Source organism: Poecilia mexicana, unplaced genomic scaffold, assembly GCF_051168715.1.
Source record: "Poecilia mexicana isolate PSO_F unplaced genomic scaffold, ASM5116871v1 scaffold_10, whole genome shotgun sequence".
NCBI lineage: Eukaryota > Metazoa > Chordata > Actinopteri > Cyprinodontiformes > Poeciliidae > Poecilia > Poecilia mexicana.
The window spans coordinates 28,094,624-28,117,944 of record NW_028263379.1 but is presented as its reverse complement, the minus strand read 5'-3'; positions in this window follow the sequence as shown (position 1 = coordinate 28,117,944).

Genomic DNA, 23,321 nt, shown 5'->3' with positions numbered 1-23,321 from the left:
GTCCCAAACTTTGACTATACACCATGAAACATGAATGTGAAATAACTTCCAAATGCCAGGTCAGAGCTGCATCAGACTTTCTATGTCTCATTATAGATAAGCCCTCATCACAGTTATGTGGTCGATTGATGACATCACCCTTGCCCCGCCCACTTCCGACAGGAAGTGACCTGTTTTTTCTACTGTATGTCTTACTTTTTCTCTCTAATTCTTATGGGTTTCATCCTGTGCAGACTGACATGAAATGAAATGATGATGAACTCTGCCGTGATGAACTCTACTGACCCGTGGGGGCGTGGCTAAGTCCCAAACTTTGAATATACATCATGAAACATGAATGTGAAATTACTTCCTAATGCCAGGTCACAGATGCATCAGACTTTCTATGTCTCATTATAGACCAGCCCTCATCACAGTTAGGTGGTCGATTGATGACATCACCTGAGCCCCGCCCACTTCCGACAGGAAGTCACCTGTTTTTTATACTGTATGTCTTACTTTTACACTCTAAAACATGTTGGTGTGTCATGGATTCCAACCCTGTGCACACTGACATAACATGAGATGATGATGAACTCTGTCAATGCCTACAGACCCGTGGGGGAGTGGCAAAATGGCTGTCCCTCGCCATATGCATACGATCGTCTCTTATTCACAAACGCATCATCCTATTTGCACCAGACTTTTTATGAGTGAAACTTGTGAACCTCTGAGGAGCCCAATACAGTTTAATTGCAATTTGACTCCACTGCGCCCCCTAGGTTAATCAAACAGCTGTATCTCCTTGCCACATGGCCCAATCTGCTCCAGATTTTGGGTGCATGGCCAGGGAACGCTGCCCAAGACATCGAAGCGGATCGCATGGAGGACGGCGCGCGAGCGTCGGCAGTGGCCGGCGGGAGGCGGTGCTGGAACATCCGCGGTGGCTATAGGCTTGAGCGGCGCTTGGCTGCGAGGGCCGCTTGAGGCTCCGCGGAGCTTTAATTATTAGGCCCGAGCAGCTAAGCGCTGCGAGAGCCTATTGAAACTGTGCTGTAAATTATTATTATTATTATTATTCTTATTCTTCCGTAAAATAAATTGGCTTTTTGGGGGCTTTATCATATTCAAAAACTCACCAAACTTGGCGGGGGCATAGAGCCCGGTGAAAATTTACGTATTTTAAGGTCCCCAGAAAAATCGCACAAGAAACGGCTCAAGGGCGCCACCTAGCAAATTTCAAAAGACCCTTTCCTATTCACTTACTTTATCGTACAGACTTGAAACTTGGTACACTTGTACAGCTCCCCAAGACACTCAGAATTTACAATTAATGTCATAGTGCAAGTATCACAGAATGTCGGCCATTTTGGATTGAAGTTCCGATTTTGGCCGTTCACAGGGTTCGCATTTTTTCGAACTAGTCCTAGGGACTTCGATCGATCGGCTTCAAACTCAGTCAGATCGTTCATAAGGCATGGCCGATCCAAAGTTATCAGAGTTTTGCGTTTTTTTTTCTTCTAAATGGAGTTACCTGGGGTCAAAGTTCACCTTGTCGCCATGAAAAATAAAAGGGTTATAACTTTTACAACAAAACTCACAGCAGCACCAAACTTTCAGTGATTGATCATCAACGGGTCCCCTACAACACCCAATGGTCAAATGATGACATCACTTAGGCCACGCCCCCTGACAACAGGAAGTGTCATGTTTTACTGTGAACGGTCCTTATCTGACCCCTTTGACCTAATAAACATGAAACTGTGTCCACAGACAGAAAACATGTTGGTGTGTCATGGATTCCAACCCTGTTTGGCTTTGATGGACCAGGTGGGCGTGGCGGCATGGCGAAGTGACCTGTAACGCCGTCGCCATACGTTTGGCTGTAGATTCCTCAATCTTGTGCCCAGCTGCACCAAACTTGACATGAGTGATCCTGGTGGGATGCCTGACGATCCTATGTCGTCATAGTCTGACGTCATCTAAGCCCCGCCCCCTCAGAACAGGAAGTGCCTTTTATTGACTTGTACAGCTCCATCTCTGGCTCTCTCGACCTAATCAAGATGATTCTGTGTTGGATGACAGATAACATGTTGGTCTCACTTGCTTTAAAGCGCCAAGAGTTTTCAGTAGAGGGCGTGGCCGTGGCAGCGCGGCGAAGCAGAGGGAACGCCGCCGCCATACGTTTGGCTCTAGATTCCACATCATTCAGACCAGCTGCACCAAACTCACTAGGATGCATCCTTATTCATCCACGAACAGGAATCCATAACAGTCGTTGATGGGCGTGGCCTAATTTCTCTACAGCGCCCCCTAGAAATTTTTAAATGATCAGCCCCAAGCCATGCTTTAACCTAGAATTATGAAACTTGGTACACATGTGTATCATGTCAGGACCTACAAAAAAGTCTCTTGGAGCCATGGTGCAAACCCAACAGGAAGTCGGCCATTTTGGATCAAAATCAGCCATTTCCTCTTTTTCATAGACATCGCATCTGATCTATCTCCTCCTGCAGCTTTTGAGATAGAGACTTCAAACTCAGTCAGCAGAGACTTGAGACATTAAAGATGAAAAGTTATCGTAGGAATTTTTCTATGTCAAAGCATGTGGGCGTGGCTAAGTCCCAAACTTTGACTATTCGCCATGAAACATCAAGATGCAATAACTTCCACATAGAAGGTCACAGCTGCATCAGACTTCCTATATCTGACTACAGACCACCCCTCATCACATTGAGATGGTCAGTTGATGACATCACCTTAACCCCGCCCACTTCCGACAGGAAGTCACCTGTTTTTTCTATTGTATGTCTTACTTTTACTCTCTAAGTCATATGGGTTTCATCCGGTGTAGGCTGACATGACATGATATGATGATGAACTCTCCCATGATGAACTCGACTGACCCGTGGGGGCGTGGCTAAGTCCCAAACTTTGACTATACAGCATGAAACATGAATGTGAAATAACTTCCAAATGCCAGGTCACAGCTGCATCAGACTTTCTATGTCTCATTATAGACCAGCCTTCATCATAGTTAGGTGGTCGATTGATGACATCACCCTAGCCCCGCCCACTTCCGACAGGAAGTAACCTCTTTCTTCAATTGTATGTCTTACTTTTACTCTCTAATTCTTATGGGTTTCATCCTGTGCAGGCTGACATGAAATGACATGATGATGAACTCTCCCATGATGAACTCTACTGACCCGTGGGGGCGTGGCTAAGTCCCAAACTTTGACTATACACCATGAAACATGAATGTGAAATAACTTCCAAATGCCAGGTCAGAGCTGCATCAGACTTTCTATGTCTCATTATAGACCAGACCTCATCACAGTTAGGTGGTCGATTGATGACATCACCTTAGCCACGCCCACTTCCGACAGGAAGTCACCTGTTTTTTCTACTGTATGTCTGACTTTTACTCTCTAAGTCATATGGGTTTCATGCTTTGCAGACTGACATAAAATGACATGAAGATGAACTCTGTAAATGCCTACTGACCCGTGGAGGCGTGGCCAGATGGCAGTCCCTCGCCATATGCAAACGATCATCTCTTATTCACACACGCATCATCCCATTTGCTCCAGACTTTTTATGAGTGACACTTGTGAACCTCTAAGGAGCCCAATAGAGTTTAATTGCAATTTGACTCCACTGCGCACCCAGGTTAATCAAACACCTGTGTCTCCTTGCGATATCAGCTGATCTACACCAGATTTTTGTGCATTGTCTGGGAGCAATGTCGAACATGACAGGTGACTATCTTCAGGGCGGGTTTGGCAGCTCCTTGAGAGCAAGGCGGTGGCTGGGGGTAGGCGGTGGCTGGGGTGACATGGTGCTGAGGGGAGGCAGTGGCTGGGGGGAGGTGGTGCTGAGGGGAGGCGGTGGCTGGGGGGAGGTGGTGCTGGAACATACGCGGTGGCTATAGGCTTGAGCGGCGCTTGGCTGCGAGGGCCGCTTGAGGCTCCGCGGAGCTTTAATTATTATTATTCTTATTCTTCCGTAAAATAAATTGGCTTTTTGGGGGCTTTATCATATTCAAAAACTCACCAAACTTGGCGGGGGCATAGAGCCCGGTGAAAATTTACGTATTTTAAGGTCCCCAGAAAAATCGCACAAGAAACGGCTCAAGGGCGCCACCTAGCAAATTTCAAAAGACCCTTTCCTATTCACTTACTTTATCGTAGAGACTTGAAACTTGGTACACTTGTAGAGCTCCCCAAGACACTCAGAATTTACAATTAATGTCATAGTGCAAGTATCACAGAATGTCGGCCATTTTGGATTGAATTTCCGATTTTTGCCGTTCACAGGGTTCGCATTTTTTCAAACTAGTCCTAGGGATTTCGATCGATCGGCTTCAAACTCGGTCAGATCGTTCATAAGGCATGGCCGATCCAAAGTTATCAGAGTTTTGCGTTTTTTTTTCTTCTAAATGGAGTTACCTGGGGTCAAAGTTCACCTAGTCGCCATGAAAAATGAAACGATTATAACTTTTACAAAAAAACTCACAGAGGCACCAAACTATCAGTGATTGATCATCATCGGGTCCCCTACAATACCCAATGGTCAAATGATGAAATCACTTAGGCCACGCCCCCTGAGAACAGGAAGTGTCATTTTTTACTGTGAACGGTCGCTATCTGACCCCTTTGACCTAATCAACATGAAACTGTGCCCACAGACAGAAAACATGTTGGTGTGTCATGGATTCCAACCCTGTTTCGCTTTGATGGAGCAGGTGGGCGTGGCAGCGTGGCGAAGTGACCTGTAACGCCGTCGCCATACGTTTGGCTGTAGATTCCACAATTTTGAGCCCAGCTGCACCAAACTTCAAATGATTGATCCTGGTGGGATGCCTGACGATCCTATATCGTCATAGTCTGACGTCATCTAAGCCCCGCCCCCTCAGAACAGGAAGTGCCTTTTTTTGACTTGTAAAGCTCCATCTATGGCTCTCTCCACCTAATCAAGATGATTCTGTGTTGGATGACAGATAACATGTTGGTCTCACTTGCTTTAAAGCGCCAAGAGTTTTCAGTAATGGGCGTGGCCATGGCAGCGCGGCAAAGCAGAGGGAACGCCGCCGCCATACGTTTGGCTCTAGATTCCACATCGTTCTGCCCAGCTGCACCAAACTCACTAGGATGCATCCTTATTCATCCCCGAACAGGAATCCATAACACTCGTTGATGGGCGTGGCCTAATTTCTCTACAGCGCCCCCTAGAAGTTTTTAAATAATCAGCCCCAAGCCATGCTTTAACCTAGAATTATGAAACTTGGTACACATGTGTATGATGTCAGGACCTACAAAAAAGTCTCTTGGAGCCATGGTACAAACCCAACAGGAAGTCGGCCATTTTGGATTAAAATCCGCCATTTCCTCCTTTTCATAGACGTCACATCTGATCTATCTCCTCCTACAGCTTTTGACATACAGACTTCAAACTTAGTGAGCAGAGAGTTGAGACATTAAAGGTCCAAAGTTATCACAGGAATTTTTGTATGTAAAAGCATGTGGGCGTGGCTAAGTCCCAAACTTTGACTATTCACCATTAAGCATCAAAGTGACATAACATGCACATATAAGGTCACAGCTGCATCAGACTTTCTATGTCTCATTATAGACCAGACCTCATCACAGTTAGGTGGTCGATTGATGACATCACCTTAGCCCCGCCCACTTCCGACAGGAAGTCACCTGTTTTTTCTACTGTATGTCTTACTTTTACACTCTAAAACATGTTGGTGTGTCATGGATTCCAACCCTGTGCAGACTGACATAACATGAGATGATGATGAACTCTGTCAATGCCTACTGACCCGTGGGGGAGTGGCAAAATGGCTGTCCCTCGCCATATGCATACGATCGTCTCTTATTCACAAACGCATCATCCTATTTGCACCAGACTTTTTATGAGTGACACTTGTGAACCTCTGAGGAGGCCAATACAGTTTAATTGCAATTTCACTCCACTAGCTGTATCTCCTTGCCACATGGCCCAATCTGCTCCAGATTTTGGGTGCATGGCCAGTGAACGCTGCCGAAGACATCGAAGCGGATCGCATGGAGGACGGCGCGCGAGCGTCGGCGGTGGCCGGCGGGAGGCGGTGCTGGAACATCCGCGGTGGCTATAGGCTTGAGCGGCGCTTGGCTGCGAGGGCCGCTTGAGGCTCCGCGGAGCTTTAATTAGGCCCGAGCAGCTAAGCGCTGCGAGAGCCTATTGAAACTGTGCTGTAAATTATTATTAGGCCCGAGCAGCTAAGCGCTGCGAGAGCCTATTGTTCCTGTACTGTTTCTTATTAGGCCCGAGCAGCTATCGCTGCGAGAGCCTATTGAAACTGTACTGTTTATTATTTTTTTTATTCTCCCAAATGAATTGGCTTTTTGGGGGCTTTCTCATATTCAAAAACTCACCAAACTTGGCGGGGGCATAGAGCCCGTGTAAAATTTACGTATTTTAAGGTCCCCAGAAAAATCGCACAAGAAACGGCTCAAGGGCGCCACCTAGCAACTTTCAAAAGACCCTTTCCTATTCACTTACTTTATCGTAGAGACTTGAAACTTGGTACACTTGTAGAGCTCCCCAAGACACTCTGAATTTACAATTAATGTCATAGTGCAAGTATCACAGATTGTCGGCCATTTTGGATTGAAGTTCCGATTTTGACCCGATTTTGGCCGTTTACAGGGTTCGCATTTGAGCGAACTTGTCCTAGGGATTTCGATCGATCGGCTTGAAACTCGGTCAGATCGTTCAAAAGGCATGGCCGATCCAAAGTTATCGTAGGTTTGCGTTTTCGGGCTTGCTGAAGGGGTCTTTCCGGGGGTCAAAGGTCACCGATTCGCCATGAAACATCAAACTGTTATAACTCTTTGAAAAAAACTCATAGAAGCACCAAACTTTCAGTGATTGATCATCATGGGATGCTCTACAATACCCAACGGTCAAATGATGACGTCACTTAGGCCACGCCCCCTGAGAACAGGAAGTGTCATTTTTTACGCTGAACGGTCGCTATCTGACCCCTTTGACCTAATCGAGGTGAAACTGTGTCCACAGACAGAAAACATGTTGGTGTGTTGAGGATTCCAAGCCAAGCTCATTTGAATCCAGCAGGTGGGCGTGGCGGCGTGGCGAAGTGACCCTAAACGCCGTGTCCTTACGTTTGGCTGTGGATTCCACAATTTTGAGGCCAGCTGCACCAAACTTGACATGAGTGATCCTGGTAGGGTCCCCTACCATCCTATGTTGTCATAGTCTGACGTCATCTAAGCCCCGCCCCCTCAGAACAGGAAGTGCTTTTTTTTCCATGGAAAGCTGCCTTTCTGGCTCACTGCACCTAATCAACATGATTCTGTGTTGGATGACAGATAACATGTTAGTCTCACTTGCTTTAAAGCGCCAAGAGTCTTCTGTAGAGGGCGTGGCCGTGGGACCGCGGCGAAGCAGAGGTAACGCCGCCGCCATACGTTTGGCTCTAGATTCCACATCGTTCAGCCCAGCTGCACCAAACTCACTAGGATGCATCCTTATCCATCCCCGAACAGGAATCCATAACAGTCGTTGATGGGCGTGGCCTAATTTCTCTACAGCGCCCCCTAGAAATTTTAAAATGATCAGCCCCAAGCCATGCTTTAACCTAGAATTATGAAACTTGGTACACATGTGTATCATGTCAGGACCTACAAAAAAGTCTCTTGGAGCCATGGTGCAAACCCAACAGGAAGTCGGCCATTTTGGATCAAAATCAGCCATTTCCTCTTTTTCATAGACATCGCATCTGATCTATCTCCTCCTACAGCTTTTGAGATAGAGACTTCAAACTCAGTCAGCAGAGAGTTGAGACATTAAAGGTCAGAAGTTATCACAGGAATTTTGGTATGTCAAAGCATGTGGGCGTGGCTAAGTCCCAAACTTTGACTATTCGCCATGAAACATGAAGATGCAATAACTTCCACATAGAAGGTCACAGCTGCATCAGACTTCCTATATCTGACTACAGACCACCCCTCATCACATTGAGATGGTCAGTTGATGACATCACCTTAACCCCGCCCACTTCCGACAGGAAGTCACCTGTTTTTTCTACTGTATGTCTTACTTTTTCTCTCTAATTCTTATGGGTTTCATCCTGTCCTGACTGACATGAAATTAAATGATGATGAACTCTCCCATGATGAACTCTACTGACCCGTGGGGGCGTGGCTAAGTCCCAAACTTTGACTATACACCATGAAACATGAATGTGAAATAACTTCCAAATGCCAGGTCACAGCTGCATCAGACTTTCTGTGTCTCATTATAGATCAGCAATCATCACAGTTAGGTGGTCGATTGATGACGTCACCTTAGCCCCGCCCACTTCCGACAGGAAGTCACCTGTTTTTTCTACTGTATGTCTTACTTTTTCTCTCTAATTCTTATGGGTTTCATCCTGTGCTGACTGACATGAAATTAAATGATGATGAACTCTGCCGTGATGAACTCTACTGACCCGTGGGGGCGTGGCAAAATGGCTGTCCCTCGTAATATGCATACGTTCGTCTCGTATTCACAAACGCATCATCCGATTTGCACCAGACATTGTATGAGTGACACTTGTGAACCTCTAAGGAGCCCAATAGAGTTTAATTGTGATTTGACTCCACTGCGCCCCCTAGGTTAATCAAACAGCTGTATCTCCTCTCTACATGGCCCGATGTGCTCCAGATTTTTGGTTCATCGCCAGGGAGCTCTGCCAAAGGCATCAAAGCAGATCGCGTGGAGCACGGCGCGCGAGCGTCGGCGGTGGCTGGCGTGAGGCGGTGCTGGAACATCCGCGGTGGCTATAGGCTCGAGCGGCGATGGCTGCGAGGGCCGCTTGAGGCTCCGCGGAGCTTTAATTATTATTACGATTCTGCCACCCTTTTTAGGGGGCTTTTTGGGGGCTTTATCATATTCAAAAACTCACCAAACGTGGCGGGGGCATAGAGCCCGGTGAAAAATTTCGTATTTTATGGTCGTTGAAAAAATCGCAAAAGAAACGGCTCAAGGGCGCCACCTAGCAACTTTCAAAAGACCCTTTCCTATTCACTTACTTTATCGTAGAGACTTGAAACTTGGTACACTTGTACAGCTCCCCAAAACACTCTGAATTTACAATTAATGTCATAGTGCAAGTATCACAGATTGTCGGCCATTTTGGATTAAAGTTCCGATTTTGACCCGATTTTGGGCGTTTACAGGGTTCGCATTTGATCGAACTTGACCTAGGGATTTCGATCGATCGGCTTGAAACTCGGTCAGATCGTTCAAAAGGCATGGCCGATCCAAAGTTATCGTAGGTTTGCGTTTTCGGGCTTGCTGAAGGGGTCTTTCCGGGGGTCAAAGGTCACCGATTCGCCATGAAACATCAAACTGTTATAACTCTTTGAAAAAAACTCATAGAAGCACCAAACTTTCAGTGATTGATCATCATGGGATGCTCTACAATACCCAACGGTCAAATGATGACGTCACTTAGGCCACGCCCCCTGAGAACAGGAAGTGTCATTTTTTACGCTGAACGGTCGCTATCTGACCCCTTTGACCTAATCGAGGTGAAACTGTGTCCACAGACAGAAAACATGTTGGTGTGTTGAGGATTCCAAGCCAAGCTCATTTGAATCCAGCAGGTGGGCGTGGCGGCGTGGCGAAGTGACCCTAAACGCCGTGTCCTTACGTTTGGCTGTGGATTCCACAATTTTGAGGCCAGCTGCACCAAACTTGACATGAGTGATCCTGGTAGGGTCCCCTACGATCCTATGTTGTCATAGTCTGACGTCATCTAAGCCCCGCCCCCTCAGAACAGGAAGTGCTTTTTTTTCCATGGAAAGCTGCCTTTCTGGCTCACTGCACCTAATCAACATGATTCTGTGTTGGATGACAGATAACATGTTAGTCTCACTTGCTTTAAAGCGCCAAGAGTCTTCTGTAGAGGGCGTGGCCGTGGGACCGCGGCGAAGCGGAGGTAACGCCGCCGCCATACGTTTGGCTCTAGATTCCACATCGTTCAGCCCAGCTGCACCAAACTCACTAGGATGCATCCTTATCCATCCCCGAACAGGAATCCATAACAGTCGTTGATGGGCGTGGCCTAATTTCTCTACAGCGCCCCCTAGAAATTTTTAAATGATCAGCCCCAAGCCATGCTTTAACCTAGAATTATGAAACTTGGTACACATGTGTATCATATCAGGACCTACAAAAAAGTCTCTTGGAGCCATGGTGCAAACCCAACAGGAAGTCGGCCATTTTGGATCAAAATCAGCCATTTCCTCTTTTTCATAGACATCGCATCTGATCTATCTCCTCCTGCAGCTTTTGAGATAGAGACTTCAAACTCAGTCAGCAGAGACTTGAGACATTAAAGATGAAAAGTTATCGTAGGAATTTTTCTATGTCAAAGCATGTGGGCGTGGCTAAGTCCCAAACTTTGACTATTCGCCATGAAACATCAAGATGCAATAACTTCCACATAGAAGGTCACAGCTGCATCAGACTTCCTATGTCTCATTATAGACCAGCCTTCATCATAGTTAGGTGGTCGATTGATGACATCACCCTAGCCCCGCCCACTTCCGACAGGAACTAACCTCTTTCTTCAATTGTATGTCTTACTTTTACTCTCTAATTCTTATGGGTTTCATCCTGTGCAGGCTGACATGAAATGAAATGATGATGAACTCTGCCGTGATGAACTCTACTGACCCGTGGGGGCGTGGCTAAGTCCCAAACTTTGAATATACATCATGAAACATGAATGTGAAATTACTTCCTAATGCCAGGTCACAGCTGCATCAGACTTTCTATGTGTCATTATAGACCAGCCATCATGACAGTTAGGTGGTCGATTGATGACATAACATTAGCCCCGCCCACTTCCGACAGGAAGTCACCTGTTTTTTCTACTGTATGTCTTACTTTTTCTCTCTAATTCTTATGGGTTTCATCCTGTCCTGACTGACATAAAATGAAATGATGATGAACTTATTGATGATGAACTCATTGATGATGTACTCTACTGACCCGTGGGGGCGTGGCAAAATGGCTGTCCCTCGTAATATGCATACGTTCGTCTCGTATTCACAAACGCATCATCCGATTTGCACCAGACATTGTATGAGTGACACTTGTGAACCTCTAAGGAGCCCAATAGAGTTTAATTGCGATTTGACTCCACTGCGCACCAAGGTTAATCAAACACCTGTGTCTCCTTGCGATATTAGCTGATCTACACCAGATTTTTGTGCATTGTCTGGGAGCAATGTCGAACATGACAGGGTGACTATCTTCAGGGCGGGTTTGGCAGCTCCGTGAGAGCAAGGAAGTGGCTGGGGGTAGGCGGTGGCTGGGGTGACATGGTGCTGAGGGGAGGCAGTGGCTGGGGGGAGGTGGTGCTGAGGGGAGGCGGTGGCTGGGGGGAGGCGGTGCTGGAACATCCGCGGTGGCTAGGCTTGAGCGGCGCTTGGCTGCGAGGGCCGCTTGAGGCTCCGCGGAGCTTTAATTAGGCCCGAGCAGCTATCGCTGCGAGAGCCTATTGTTTTCATGCTGTTTCTTATTAGGCCCGAGCAGCTAAGCGCTGCGAGAGCCTATTGAAACTGTGCTGTTTATTATTATAGTTCTTGTGCCAAAAGAATTGGCTTTTTGGGGGCTTTCTCATATTCAAAAACTCACCAAACTTGGCGGGGGCATAGAGTCCGTGTAAAATTTACGTATTTTAAGGTCCCCAGAAAAATCGCACAAGAAACGGCTCAAGGGCGCCACCTAGCAACTTTCAAAAGACCCTTTCCTATTCACTTACTTTATCGTAGAGACTTGAAACTTGGTACACTTGTAGAGCTCCCCAAGACGCTCTGAATTTACAATTAATGTCATAGTGCAAGTATCACAGATTGTCGGCCATTTTGGATTGAAGTTCCGATTTTGACCCGATTTTGGCCGTTTACAGGGTTCGCATTTGATCGAACTTGTCCTAGGGATTTCGATCGATCGGCTTCAAACTCGGTCAGATCGTTCATAAGGCATGGCCGATCCAAAGTTATCGTAGGTTTGCGTTTTCGGGCTTGCTGAAGGGGTCTTTCCGGGGGTCAAAGGTCACCGATTCGCCATGAAACATCAAACTGTTATAACTCTTTGAAAAAAACTCATAGAAGCACCAAACTTTCAGTGATTGATCATCATGGGATGCTCTACAATACCCAACGGTCAAATGATGACGTCACTTAGGCCACGCCCCCTGAGAACAGGAAGTGTCATTTTTTACGCTGAACGGTCGCTATCTGACCCCTTTGACCTAATCGAGGTGAAACTGTGTCCACAGACAGAAAACATGTTGGTGTGTTGAGGATTCCAAGCCAAGCTCATTTGAATCCAGCAGGTGGGCGTGGCGGCGTGGCGAAGTGACCCTAAACGCCGTGTCCTTACGTTTGGCTGTGGATTCCACAATTTTGAGGCCAGCTGCACCAAACTTGACATGAGTGATCCTGGTAGGGTCCCCTACGATCCTATGTTGTCATAGTCTGACGTCATCTAAGCCCCGCCCCCTCAGAACAGGAAGTGCTTTTTTTTCCATGGAAAGCTGCCTTTCTGGCTCACTGCACCTAATCAACATGATTCTGTGTTGGATGACAGATAACATGTTAGTGTCACTTGCTTTAAAGCGCCAAGAGTCTTCTGTAGAGGGCGTGGCCGTGGGACCGCGGCGAAGCAGAGGTAACGCCGCCGCCATACGTTTGGCTCTAGATTCCACATCGTTCAGCCCAGCTGCACCAAACTCACTAGGATGCATCCTTATCCATCCCCGAACAGGAATCCATAACAGTCGTTGATGGGCGTGGCCTAATTTCTCTACAGCGCCCCCTAGAAATTTTTAAATGATCAGCCCCAAGCCATGCTTTAACCTAGAATTATGAAACTTGGTACACATGTGTATCATGTCAGGACCTACAAAAAAGTCTCTTGGAGCCATGGTGCAAACCCAACAGGAAGTCGGCCATTTTGGATCAAAATCAGCCATTTCCTCTTTTTCATAGACATCGCATCTGATCTATCTCCTCCTGCAGCTTTTGAGATAGAGACTTCAAACTCAGTCAGCAGAGACTTGAGACATTAAAGATGAAAAGTTATCGTAGGAATTTTTCTATGTCAAAGCATGTGGGCGTGGCTAAGTCCCAAACTTTGACTATTCGCCATGAAACATCAAGATGCAATAACTTCCACATAGAAGGTCACAGCTGCATCAGACTTCCTATATCTGACTACAGACCACCCCTCATCACATTGAGATGGTCAGTTGATGACATCACCTTAACCCCGCCCACTTCCGACAGGAAGTCACCTGTTTTTTCTATTGTATGTCTTACTTTTACTCTCTAAGTCATATGGGTTTCATCCGGTGTAGGCTGACATGACATGATATGATGATGAACTCTCCCATGATGAACTCGACTGACCCGTGGGGGCGTGGCTAAGTCCCAAACTTTGACTATACAGCATGAAACATGAATGTGAAATAACTTCCAAATGCCAGGTCACAGCTGCATCAGACTTTCTATGTCTCATTATAGACCAGCCTTCATCATAGTTAGGTGGTCGATTGATGACATCACCCTAGCCCCGCCCACTTCCGACAGGAAGTAACCTCTTTCTTCAATTGTATGTCTTACTTTTACTCTCTAATTCTTATGGGTTTCATCCTGTGCAGGCTGACATGAAATGACATGATGATGAACTCTCCCATGATGAACTCTACTGACCCGTGGGGGCGTGGCTAAGTCCCAAACTTTGACTATACACCATGAAACATGAATGTGAAATAACTTCCAAATGCCAGGTCAGAGCTGCATCAGACTTTCTATGTCTCATTATAGATAAGCCCTCATCACAGTTATGTGGTCGATTGATGACATCACCCTTGCCCCGCCCACTTCCGACAGGAAGTGACCTGTTTTTTCTACTGTATGTCTTACTTTTTCTCTCTAATTCTTATGGGTTTCATCCTGTGCTGACTGACATGAAATGAAATGATGATGAACTCTGCCGTGATGAACTCTACTGACCCGTGGGGGCGTGGCTAAGTCCCAAACTTTGAATATACATCATGAAACATGAATGTGAAATTACTTCCTAATGCCAGGTCACAGATGCATCAGACTTTCTATGTGTCATTATAGACCAGCCATCATGACAGTTAGGTGGTCGATTGATGACATAACATTAGCCCCGCCCACTTCCGACAGGAAGTCACCTGTTTTTTCTACTGTATGTCTTACTTTTTCTCTCTAATTCTTATGGGTTTCATCCTGTCCTGACTGACATAAAATGAAATGATGTTGAACTTATTGATGATGAACTCATTGATGATGTACTCTACTGACCCGTGGGGTCGTGGCAAAATGGCTGTCCCTCGCCATATGCATACGTTCGTCTCATATTCACAAACGCATCATCCGATTTGCACCAGACATTGTATGAGTGACACTTGTGAACCTCTAAGGAGCCCAATAGACTTTAATTGTGATTTGACTCCACTGCGCCCCCTAGGTTAATCAAACACCTGTGTCTCCTTGCGATATTAGCTGATCTACACCAGATTTTTGTGCATTGTCTGGGAGCAATGTCGAACATGACAGGGTGACTATCTTCAGGGCGGGTTTGGCAGCTCCGTGAGAGCAAGGAAGTGGCTGGGGGTAGGCGGTGGCTGGGGTGACATGGTGCTGAGGGGAGGCAGTGGCTGGGGGGAGGTGGTGCTGAGGGGAGGCGGTGGCTGGGGGGAGGCGGTGCTGGAACATCCGCGGTGGCTAGGCTTGAGCGGCGCTTGGCTGCGAGGGCCGCTTGAGGCTCCGCGGAGCTTTAATTAGGCCCGAGCAGCTAAGCGCTGCGAAGGCCTATTGTAATCGCGCTGTTTATTATTCTTATTATTATTATTATTATTATTATGCTTCCGCCAAATAAATTGGCTTTTAGGGGGCTTTATCATATTCAAAAACTCACCAAACTTGGCGGACGCGTCAGGTCTGTGTGAAAATTACGTATTTTAAGGTCCTCAGAAAAATCGCACAAGAAACGGCTCAAGGGCGCCACCTAGCAACTTTCAAAAGACCCTTTCCTATTCACTTACTTTATCGTAGAGACTTGAAATTTGGTACACTTGTAGAGCTCCCCAAAACACTCTGAATTTACAATTAATGTCATAGTGCAAGTATCACAGATTGTCGGCCATTTTGGATTAAAGTTCCGATTTTGAACCGATTTTGGGCGTTTGCAGGGTTCGCATTTGATCGAACTTGTCCTAGGGATTTCGATCGATCGGCTTCAAACTCGGTCAGATCGTTCAAAAGGCATGGCCGATCCAAAGTTATCGTACGTTTGTGTTTTCGGGCTTGCTGAAGGGGTCTTTCCGGGGGTCAAAGGTCACCGATTCGCCATGAAACATCAAACTGTTATAACTCTTTGAAAAAAACTCATAGAAGCACCAAACTTTCAGTGATTGATCATCATGGGATGCTCTACAATACCCAACGGTCAAATGATGACGTCACTTAGGCCACGCCCCCTGAGAACAGGAAGTGTCATTTTTTACGCTGAACGGTCGCTATCTGACCCCTTTGACCTAATCGAGGTGAAACTGTGTCCACAGACAGAAAACATGTTGGTGTGTTGAGGATTCCAAGCCAAGCTCATTTGAATCCAGCAGGTGGGCGTGGCGGCGTGGCGAAGTGACCCTAAACGCCGTGTCCTTACGTTTGGCTGTGGATTCCACAATTTTGAGGCCAGCTGCACCAAACTTGACATGACTGATCCTGGTAGGGTCCCCTACGAACCTATGTTGTCATAGTCTGACGTCATCTAAGCCCCGCCCCTCAGAACAGGAAGTGCTTTTTTTTCCATGGAAAGCTGCCTTTCTGGCTCACTGCACCTAATCAACATGATTCTGTGTTGGATGACAGATAACATGTTAGTGTCACTTGCTTTAAAGCGCCAAGAGTCTTCTGTAGAGGGCGTGGCCGTGGGACCGCGGCGAAGCAGAGGTAACGCCGCCGCCATACGTTTGGCTCTAGATTCCACATCGTTCAGCCCAGCTGCACCAAACTCACTAGGATGCATCCTTATCCATCCCCGAACAGGAATCCATAACAGTCGTTGATGGGCGTGGCCTAATTTCTCTACAGCGCCCCCTAGAATTTTTTAAATGATCAGCCCCAAGCCATTCTTTAACCTAGAATTATGAAACTTGGTACACATGTGTATCATGTCAGGACCTACAAAAAAGTCTCTTGGAGCCATGGTGCAAACCCAACAGGAAGTCGGCCATTTTGGATCAAAATCAGCCATTTCCTCTTTTTCATAGACATCGCATCTGATCTATCTCCTCCTGCAGCTTTTGAGATAGAGACTTCAAACTCAGTCAGCAGAGACTTGAGACATTAAAGATGAAAAGTTATCGTAGGAATTTTTCTATGTCAAAGCATGTGGGCGTGGCTAAGTCCCAAACTTTGACTATTCGCCATGAAACATCAAGATACAATAACTTCCACATAGAAGGTCACAGCTGCATCAGACTTCCTATATCTGACTACAGACCACCCCTCATCACATTGAGATGGTCAGTTGATGACATCACCTTAACCCCGCCCACTTCCGACAGGAAATCACCTGTTTTTTCTATTGTATGTCTTACTTTTACTCTCTAAATCATATGGGATTCATCCTGTGCAGGCTGACATGAAATTACATGATGATGAACTCTCCCATGATGAACTCGACTGACCCGTGGGGGCGTGGCTAAGTCCCAAACTTTGACTATACAGCATGAAACATGAATGTGAAATAACTTCCAAATGCCAGGTCACAGCTGCATCAGACTTTCTATGTCTCATTATAGACCAGCCTTCATCATAGTTAGGTGGTCGATTGATGACATCACCCTAGCCCCGCCCACTTCCGACAGGAAGTAACCTCTTTCTTCAATTGTATGTCTTACTTTTACTCTCTAATTCTTATGGGTTTCATCCTGTGCAGGCTGACATGAAATGACATGATGATGAACTCTCCCATGATGAACTCTACTGACCCGTGGGGGCGTGGCTAAGTCCCAAACTTTGACTATACACCATGAAACATGAATGTGAAATAACTTCCAAATGCCAGGTCAGAGCTGCATCAGACTTTCTATGTCTCATTATAGATAAGCCCTCATCACAGTTATGTGGTCGATTGATGACATCACCCTTGCCCCGCCCACTTCCGACAGGAAGTGACCTGTTTTTTCTACTGTATGTCTTACTTTTTCTCTCTAATTCTTATGGGTTTCATCCTGTGCAGACTGACATGAAATGAAATGATGATGAACTCTGCCGTGATGAACTCTACTGACCCGTGGGGGCGTGGCTAAGTCCCAAACTTTGATTATACATCATGAAACATGAATGTGAAATTACTTCCTAATGCCAGGTCACAGATGCATCAGACTTTCTATGTGTCATTATAGACCAGCCATCATGACAGTTAGGTGGTCGATTGATGACATCACCTTAACCCCGCACACTTCCGACAGGAAGTCACCTGTTTTTTCTACTGTATGTCTTACTTTTTCTCTCTAATTCTTATGGGTTTCATCCTGTGCAGACTGACATAAAATGAAATGATGATGAACTTATTGATGATGAACTCATTGATGATGAACTCTACTGACCCGTGGGGGCGTGGCAAAATGGCTGTCCCTCGTAATATGCATACGTTCGTCTCGTATTCACAAACGCATCATCCGATTTGCACCAGACATTGTATGAGTGACACTTGTGAACCTCTAAGGAGCCCAATAGAGTTTAATTGTGATTTGACTCCACTGCGCCCCCTAGGTTAATCAAACAGCTGTATCTCCTCTCTACATGGCCCGATGTGCTCCAGATTTTTGGTTCATCGCCAGGGAGCTCTGCCGAAGCCGTAAAAGCGGATAGCGTGGATGAGGGCGCGCGAGCGTCGGCGGTGGCGGGCGGGGGGCGGTGCTGGTACCCCCGCGGTGGCTATAGGCCGGAGCAGCGCTAGCTGCGAGGGCCGCTTGAGGCTCCGCGGAGCTTTAATTATTATTATTATAGTTCTTGTGCCAAATGAATTGGCTTTTTGGGGGCTTTATCATATTCAAAAACTCACCAAACTTGGCGGGGGCATAGAGCCCGGTGCGAAATTTTGTATTTTATGGTCGTTGCAAAAATCGCAACAGAAACGGCTCAAGGGCGCCACCTAGCAACTTTCAAAAGACCCTTTCCTATTCACTTGCTTTATCGTAGAGACTTGAAACTTGGTACACTTGTACAGCTCCCCAAAACACTCAGAATTTACAATTAATGTCATAGTGCAAGTATCACAGATTGTCGGCCATTTTGGATTAAAGTTCCGATTTTGACCCGATTTTGGGCGTTTGCAGGGTTCGCATTTGATCGAACTTGTCCTAGGGATTTCGATCGATCGGCTTCAAACTCGGTCAGATCGTTCATAAGGCATGGCCGATCCAAAGTTATCGTAGGTTTGCGTTTTCGGGCTTGCTGAAGGGGTCTTTCCGGGGGTCAAAGGTCACCGATTCGCCATGAAACATCAAACTGTTATAACTCTTTGAAAAAAACTCATAGAAGCACCAAACTTTCAGTGATTGATCATCATGGGATGCTCTACAATACCCAACGGTCAAATGATGACGTCACTTAGGCCACGCCCCCTGAGAACAGGAAGTGTCATTTTTTACGCTGAACGGTCGCTATCTGACCCCTTTGACCTAATCGAGGTGAAACTGTGTCCACAGACAGAAAACATGTTGGTGTGTTGAGGATTCCAAGCCAAGCTCATTTGAATCCAGCAGGTGGGCGTGGCGGCGTGGCGAAGTGACCCTAAACGCCGTGTCCTTACGTTTGGCTGTGGATTCCACAATTTTGAGGCCAGCTGCACCAAACTTGACATGAGTGATCCTGGTAGGGTCCCCTACGATCCTATGTTGTCATAGTCTGACGTCATCTAAGCCCCGCCCCCTCAGAACAGGAAGTGCTTTTTTTTCCATGGAAAGCTGCCTTTCTGGCTCACTGCACCTAATCAACATGATTCTGTGTTGGATGACAGATAACATGTTAGTCTCACTTGCTTTAAAGCGCCAAGAGTCTTCTGTAGAGGGCGTGGCCGTGGGACCGCGGCGAAGCAGAGGTAACGCCGCCGCCATACGTTTGGCTCTAGATTCCACATCGTTCAGCCCAGCTGCACCAAACTCACTAGGATGCATCCTTATCCATCCCCGAACAGGAATCCATAACAGTCGTTGATGGGCGTGGCCTAATTTCTCTACAGCGCCCCCTAGAAATTTTTAAATGATCAGCCCCAAGCCATGCTTTAACCTAGAATTATGAAACTTGGTACACATGTGTATCATGTCAGGACCTACAAAAAAGTCTCTTGGAGCCATGGTGCAAACCCAACAGGAAGTCGGCCATTTTGGATCAAAATCAGCCATTTCCTCTTTTTCATAGACATCGCATCTGATCTATCTCCTCCTGCAGCTTTTGAGATAGAGACTTCAAACTCAGTCAGCAGAGACTTGAGACATTAAAGATGAAAAGTTATCGTAGGAATTTTTCTATGTCAAAGCATGTGGGCGTGGCTAAGTCCCAAACTTTGACTATTCACCATTAAGCATCAAAGTGACATAACATGCACATATAAGGTCACAGCTGCATCAGACTTTCTATGTCTCATTATAGACCAGCCCTCATCACGGTTAGGTGGTCGATTGATGACATCACCTTAGCCCCGCCCACTTCCGACAGGAAGTCACCTGTTTTTTCTACTGTATGTCTTACTTTTACACTCTAAAACATGTTGGTGTATCATAGATTCCAACCCTGTGCAGACTGACATAACATGAGATGATGATGAACTCTGTCAATGCCTACTGACCCGTGGGGGACTGGCAAAATGGCTGGCCCTCGCCATATGCATACGATCGTGTCTTATTCACAAACGCATCATCCTATTTGCACCAGACTTTTTATGAGTGACACTTGTGAACCTCTGAGGAGCCCAATACAGTTTATTTGCAATTTGACTCCACTGCGCCCCCTAGGTTAATCAAACAGCTGTATCTCCTTGCCACATGGCCCAATCTGCTCCAGATTTTGGGTGCATGGCCAGGGAACGCTGCCGAAGGCATAAAAGCGGATCGCGTGGAGGACGGCGCGCGAGCGTCGGCGGTGGCCGGCGGGAGGCGGTGCTGGAACATCCGCGGTGGCTATAGGCTTGAGCGGCGCTTGGCTGCGAGGGCCGCTTGAGGCTCCGCGGAGCTTTAATTATTATTATTATTCTTATTCTTCCGTAAAATAAATTGGCTTTTTGGGGGCTTTATCATATTCAAAAACTCACCAAACTTGGCGGGGGCATAGAGCCCGGTGAAAATTTACGTATTTTAAGGTCCCCAGAAAAATCGCACAAGAAACGGCTCAAGGGCGCCACCTAGCAAATTTCAAAAGACCCTTTCCTATTCACTTACTTTATCGTACAGACTTGAAACTTGGTACACTTGTACAGCTCCCCAAGACACTCAGAATTTACAATTAATGTCATAGTGCAAGTATCACAGAATGTCGGCCATTTTGGATTGAAGTTCCGATTTTGGCCGTTCACAGGGTTCGCATTTTTTCGAACTAGTCCTAGGGACTTCGATCGATCGGCTTCAAACTCAGTCAGATCGTTCATAAGGCATGGCCGATCCAAAGTTATCAGAGTTTTGCGTTTTTTTTTCTTCTAAATGGAGTTACCTGGGGTCAAAGTTCACCTTGTCGCCATGAAAAATAAAAGGGTTATAACTTTTACAACAAAACTCACAGCAGCACCAAACTTTCAGTGATTGATCATCAACGGGTCCCCTACAACACCCAATGGTCAAATGATGACATCACTTAGGCCACGCCCCCTGACAACAGGAAGTGTCATGTTTTACTGTGAACGGTCCTTATCTGACCCCTTTGACCTAATAAACATGAAACTGTGTCCACAGACAGAAAACATGTTGGTGTGTCATGGATTCCAACCCTGTTTGGCTTTGATGGACCAGGTGGGCGTGGCGGCATGGCGAAGTGACCTGTAACGCCGTCGCCATACGTTTGGCTGTAGATTCCTCAATCTTGTGCCCAGCTGCACCAAACTTGACATGAGTGATCCTGGTGGGATGCCTGACGATCCTATGTCGTCATAGTCTGACGTCATCTAAGCCCCGCCCCCTCAGAACAGGAAGTGCCTTTTATTGACTTGTACAGCTCCATCTCTGGCTCTCTCGACCTAATCAAGATGATTCTGTGTTGGATGACAGATAACATGTTGGTCTCACTTGCTTTAAAGCGCCAAGAGTTTTCAGTAGAGGGCGTGGCCGTGGCAGCGCGGCGAAGCAGAGGGAACGCCGCCGCCATACGTTTGGCTCTAGATTCCACATCATTCAGACCAGCTGCACCAAACTCACTAGGATGCATCCTTATTCATCCACGAACAGGAATCCATAACAGTCGTTGATGGGCGTGGCCTAATTTCTCTACAGCGCCCCCTAGAAATTTTTAAATGATCAGCCCCAAGCCATGCTTTAACCTAGAATTATGAAACTTGGTACACATGTGTATCATGTCAGGACCTACAAAAAAGTCTCTTGGAGCCATGGTGCAAACCCAACAGGAAGTCGGCCATTTTGGATCAAAATCAGCCATTTCCTCTTTTTCATAGACATCGCATCTGATCTATCTCCTCCTGCAGCTTTTGAGATAGAGACTTCAAACTCAGTCAGCAGAGACTTGAGACATTAAAGATGAAAAGTTATCGTAGGAATTTTTCTATGTCAAAGCATGTGGGCGTGGCTAAGTCCCAAACTTTGACTATTCGCCATGAAACATCAAGATGCAATAACTTCCACATAGAAGGTCACAGCTGCATCAGACTTCCTATATCTGACTACAGACCACCCCTCATCACATTGAGATGGTCAGTTGATGACATCACCTTAACCCCGCCCACTTCCGACAGGAAGTCACCTGTTTTTTCTATTGTATGTCTTACTTTTACTCTCTAAGTCATATGGGTTTCATCCGGTGTAGGCTGACATGACATGATATGATGATGAACTCTCCCATGATGAACTCGACTGACCCGTGGGGGCGTGGCTAAGTCCCAAACTTTGACTATACAGCATGAAACATGAATGTGAAATAACTTCCAAATGCCAGGTCACAGCTGCATCAGACTTTCTATGTCTCATTATAGACCAGCCTTCATCATAGTTAGGTGGTCGATTGATGACATCACCCTAGCCCCGCCCACTTCCGACAGGAAGTAACCTCTTTCTTCAATTGTATGTCTTACTTTTACTCTCTAATTCTTATGGGTTTCATCCTGTGCAGGCTGACATGAAATGACATGATGATGAACTCTCCCATGATGAACTCTACTGACCCGTGGGGGCGTGGCTAAGTCCCAAACTTTGACTATACACCATGAAACATGAATGTGAAATAACTTCCAAATGCCAGGTCAGAGCTGCATCAGACTTTCTATGTCTCATTATAGACCAGACCTCATCACAGTTAGGTGGTCGATTGATGACATCACCTTAGCCACGCCCACTTCCGACAGGAAGTCACCTGTTTTTTCTACTGTATGTCTGACTTTTACTCTCTAAGTCATATGGGTTTCATGCTTTGCAGACTGACATAAAATGACATGAAGATGAACTCTGTAAATGCCTACTGACCCGTGGAGGCGTGGCCAGATGGCAGTCCCTCGCCATATGCAAACGATCATCTCTTATTCACACACGCATCATCCCATTTGCTCCAGACTTTTTATGAGTGACACTTGTGAACCTCTAAGGAGCCCAATAGAGTTTAATTGCAATTTGACTCCACTGCGCACCCAGGTTAATCAAACACCTGTGTCTCCTTGCGATATCAGCTGATCTACACCAGATTTTTGTGCATTGTCTGGGAGCAATGTCGAACATGACAGGTGACTATCTTCAGGGCGGGTTTGGCAGCTCCTTGAGAGCAAGGCGGTGGCTGGGGGTAGGCGGTGGCTGGGGTGACATGGTGCTGAGGGGAGGCAGTGGCTGGGGGGAGGTGGTGCTGAGGGGAGGCGGTGGCTGGGGGGAGGTGGTGCTGGAACATACGCGGTGGCTATAGGCTTGAGCGGCGCTTGGCTGCGAGGGCCGCTTGAGGCTCCGCGGAGCTTTAATTATTATTATTATTCTTATTCTTCCGTAAAATAAATTGGCTTTTTGGGGGCTTTATCATATTCAA